Source organism: Chinchilla lanigera, unplaced genomic scaffold (genome assembly GCF_000276665.1).
Source record: "Chinchilla lanigera isolate Chin_1 unplaced genomic scaffold, ChiLan1.0 scaffold00108, whole genome shotgun sequence".
Lineage (NCBI taxonomy): Eukaryota > Metazoa > Chordata > Mammalia > Rodentia > Chinchillidae > Chinchilla > Chinchilla lanigera.
The window spans coordinates 4,674,242-4,679,116 of record NW_004955509.1 but is presented as its reverse complement, the minus strand read 5'-3'; the positions used below and the strand labels follow the sequence as shown (position 1 = coordinate 4,679,116).

Genomic DNA, 4,875 nt, shown 5'->3' with positions numbered 1-4,875 from the left:
CTTTTTTGAGACAAGGTCTCACTATGCAGTTCAGGCTGGCCTTGAGCTCACTTTGTAGCCAAGGCTGGTCTCGAGCTCACAACGATCCTCCTGCCTCAGCCTCCCGAGCACTGGGATTACAGGCGTGCGCCACCACACCCGACAACACATCGACATTTTACAAGTAGGTGAGTGTCTCTTTACCGCCCTGCCCTGTGACTTACAGAAAATAGAGTGATCCAACAGAGTGTTTATAAAGTGCCCGAAATTTAATCCATAGGGAAACACAAGGTACGTGGTGATGTGTAAGAAGGTGATGTTATTGAAAGTAGGGGGAGACTATCAGGGAGGCGCATGGAAGGAGCCTGGGGTGGGGGGAGGGGCTGATCACAGCATGCATGCATCAGTATGCCAGAATGGAAGCCATTGTTCTATACAAACAAGATGCACTGGTTTTTTTAAAAGTGGGTGATGTGAAGTGTGCATGGGCATGAAAACCCTCACGCAGATGCTCACTGGAGAATCCTGATGCTTGCACCAAATACGTGGCGTCTCCATTGATGTAAGAGATACCAAGTCTGTCTCATTCAGGTGTGCTGAGTAGGGGATGCTACCACCAGCAGCCCTAAACACGGGGCCGAGAGATCCCCAAAGGAACAATTTTTGACTTTCCTGCCCAGCCAAGTGGCAAGTCTCCATGACGTTGGTGGCGCTTGCATTGCTGTCAAAATTAGTGAGTCTTGAAAGTGTACCAAAGCAAGTTTGCCAGTTCAACGTAAAAGAGACGCACGCGTCCAGCAGAAGTGCAGCACTAGACCGGAAGTGAAGGCTGAACGGCCTGTGCACGCGACACCGCGCGAACCGGAAGCCTGGACGGGCCGTGTGCGGAAGTCCCACAGGCCATGCAGTGCGCAGGTGCGACAAGGGAAAGCCGGAAGGTCTTCTCCGACCCGCGTTTCGTGAGGACTTTCCCGCTGACAGGTACGGGAATCTTCCGATACTCAAAGAATTTTACAGAGTGCTTCCTTGGGGCTGAGGGCGGGTGTGTTGGTGGGCACAGTGGTGTAGGTGTGAGGCTGTTGGTTCCCAGGTGGAGGCGTAGAGATTCGTAGGGCCGCGGGTTAAGAGTAGGGAGGCCACTTCCGCGTCACGTGACCTGGGCATCGCCATTGTTCTCGTTGCAGGGCCCGGGTGCCTTACAATGCCGGGACGGTACGCTTTAGAGCAAGCCCTAGACCGTGCAGAGGAGGTCATCTCAGAAGCCCAGCAGAGACCCCCTGCAAGGAGAGTCCCATTGGTTGATGAAAAATCTCTCCATGACAAGCTTTATGGCATTTATGTTGAAGAATTTGGCAAAGAGCCTGAGGCCACCGAGGAACTCACAACCAGCGTCAAACTGCTAGAGAAGCTGGTTAGCAGAGAGTCGTTGCCATGCTTAGTGTTCAGCCTGTACCCAGGAGATCAGGGCTATTCTGTCGTGCTGGATGATAAGAGTGCGTCCTTCTCAGAGACCATTGCACTGCCCTATGAACAGGGTAAACTGTTGGAGTATTTGGATGCACAGCAGTTACCTCCTGTTCTGCTCGATGTCCTGGGCACATCTCAGGTTAACCTTTTCCATAGTGGATGTATCGTCGCAGAAATCCGAGATTACAGGCAGTGCGAGGGCCCGGGCTCTCCTGCTTACAGAAGCAGGCATGTTCTCTTACGTGCATCGATGCAGACTTTAGTGTGTGACGTAGAGGCTGTTGCAAGAGAAAACCCTGGATGGTCCCAGCAAGACAAGCTCTCCCTTGAGAGTCAGCTCATCTTGGCTACATCAGAACCAGTGTGTCTGGACTCGTCTGTGGCAATAGCCCACACAGCCAACCGACTGCTGTTTAACATGCAGAAGATGAATACTGCACCAATGCAACAGTGTTTCAAGAGGCCTGCCTCACCCTGCCTGAGCCTGCAGGAGCAGTCATCTCTACATGCTTCTCACCCTGCCTCTAGAGTACTAACTGCCTGCAAAAAAAGAAAAGAAAGGAAATTGAATCCAGAATACAACCTAAAGATCACAGAAGAGAATTATGTGGACTCATGGAAACAGAGACCCTGTAACCTGACTGTGCCTTCTGAAATTGATGTGCACAAATACGCCAAAGGTAACCAGTCTGTCCAACCTGGTAATGAACTACTAACATTCTGCTCACCTCTTGTGCCTGAGGATGATCTTGTGTTAGACCCTGAAGCTGGCAGTCAGCTGTGGGAAACAAATCCAAGCGTCCTGATGTCAAATAATGACCCACTTTGGTGTGATATGATAGATCCACCAAAGTTTCCCATACTCAAGAGGCATAAGCATCCCACACACACCTCCACAGGTGACCATTCAGGTGGTCTCACGGCTGGATCAAAGACTGATGCTGTGAAGGCAGTCAGCACATGCCAGAATTCTGTCCAGAGCGAAGGTAATTGTGCAGGCAAGATGGTACAAGGCTCCAGCACCTCAACCAACATGGGTCCACCCTCTTCGAAGGCAAAGACAGAGGCAAAGACAGAAACAAAGTGGACTGTGACCTCAGTGGCAAAGGAGTCCTCAGTATCTAAAACTGCAGTAAAACAAAGAGCTCCAACCATCACAATCACCTCCAGCTCAGGACCAAGTTCCTCAGTTCCAGATCCCTCTGCAGGACCGGTAAACAGCTCCCAGAAGTCCCCACCTCCTGCTCCCCAGCCAGGCAGCCTTTCTCAGAAGTTTCCCGTGAGTCTCAAAGGAGTTAACACAGTTCCTCCTGTCCAGCCCCATGCCAGCCACTCACAAGGCGCCCTGGTGACCCAGAATCCAGCCAGATCCACTAGCCTAAAGGTCATCCATGTGACGGGCCCAGGGCAGCGAGCCCAGATTTTGGTGAGTGGTTCAAATTCCACGGTTTGCATTTCCACTGGTGCCCCTGCTGCCAAGGGAACTCAGCCCAGTGGGCTTCTGCCCCTAAAAATTGAGCAGCCTAGTGCAGGGTCAGGTGGGAAACAGCCATCCTCTCAGCCAGGTTTGCAAATCATTTTACATAACCGTGCTGGTCTCTTGCCCTTAACTATAATCCAGGTTCCACCTGGTCCCGTCATTTTGCGCACCCAGCCCCAGGCCCAACCCCAACAGCCTCAGCACCTACCCCAACCTCCATCCCAGACCCACGTGCATCAGTTGACTCCACAGCCACAGCTTCAGAAAGCCACAACCATTCTTCTCACACAGCGCAGCCCACAGGTTTCTGTCCAAGGTCTAAGCAGTCAGCAGAGGGCCTTACCAGCTCAGCAAGATCTTGTGATCAACCATGCTGGAGAACGGCATTTTGTAAAACCCCAGGCAACTGTTTTGGGTCAGCATGGTTCTGGTCAGCAAAGACCTGGTCAAAGCTTTTCTCTGCAGAAAGTCCAGGTCCCTCCCGCCACGCAGCAACAGCTGGGGGTACATGGGCAGGTGCAGAGTCACCAGGTGAAACACCAGCAGTGTCCAGCATCTGTGGCGACAGTAGCCACTGAGACCACTTGCACCCCACAGCGTGGCCACACAGCATGCCCTCCCAAAGGTAGCACCAACAGAGGCCCGCCAGCCACCCCAAAGCCCTGAGTCTTACCTCAGTTTCCCTGTTTTCTAAAACATTCAAGCGTGGAGCTAAATCTGTTCTGAAATTTTACGTCATCTTTGGTGTTTTTGATGTTTTAGTATTTTGCATTTTTTTAGTATTTTACATTTTAAAGCATAAGCTTTACACCAAAGTACAGTCCCATAATTTTTGCATAGACACAGGGAATGCATTTACTAAACCACGATGGTCTTGCTGGAGTTGTTCTTTCTGTTGTTGCTGGCGTACTTTTGCTGTAGTATTTTAATGAGTGCTCAAACTGAAACTAGGTTCACTTTAGATGCTTGAAACTTCTAATTCCTCTGAGTGATAAAACGGCAGTAAAATACACTTCTGGTTAATGTTTGAGCACGATGAGGCGGTTTGGACGTGTTGGCTGTAAAGTATAACACAAAACTCACTGTCTTCACCGTTTGCAGGGTAGCACTCAGTAGTGTGCAGCTCCCTCCCACGCTTGTGCACCACAGCGCTAGGAGCTCTGCACCTTGCAGATCCCAAACTCTGCGCCCCTTGAACAGCAGCTCCCCGTTTCCGGTCCCCCAGCCCTGGCAGCCTGCGTTTGTTCTGCCTTCCGTCTCCGTGCATTTGAGTGTGCCGGGCGATTCACGGAAGTGGAGTCCTGACCGTGCTCCTCATCTGGAGACAGGTCTGTGTCACTTAGCATAATGTGCTCAGGGCTCATCCATGTTGTCCCACGTGACAGGAAAGTTACTGCTTTTTAAAAACTGCTTTTCCTGTACAGAACATACACCTGTGAGCTGGGGGAGACACCAAAGATGACGTAAAATTTCAGGACAACGTAGTTGGTGTTCCTGTGTTCAGGTTGGAAGGTCGGTGTGCAGTGTTTATTTTTTTTTATTTTAAAAATAAAAGGAGGAAAACTTTAACAGACAGACAACCTTTTACAGAATAGCAAAAGAACAGTACAGACAATACAGAGTTACAAAGTGGTAGGGAATTAACAATGCTTGTTGTATTACATATTGATATCTTCAAAGTGGTTTCTCATGAAAACAGATAGAGACATGCAATACTGATCAATCAAGAACTCATTAACAGTTTCTTTCAGCAAAGAAATAGAAGACAGTAGAACAACTATGTTAATATCCTGTATATACATACGTACATACAAAATTTCTTCTTCTTTCCCTTCTCGTTTCCCACATCCCAGTTGCGCTTTACCCTTGAGTGTTTTCCTATCATTTCACAATGTCTATCATACCTCCTAGTTTAAATTAACTCTTTCAGGTTTTACACTAGTGAGACA

At 49.5% G+C, this 4,875-nt stretch overlaps 1 pseudogene; it reads left to right on the top strand.

The window, feature by feature from the left end:
• The first annotated feature begins 903 nt into the window (after positions 1-903).
• Positions 904-3,592, top strand: LOC102017802 (annotated as a pseudogene).
• Positions 3,593-4,875: the final 1,283 nt, after the last annotated feature.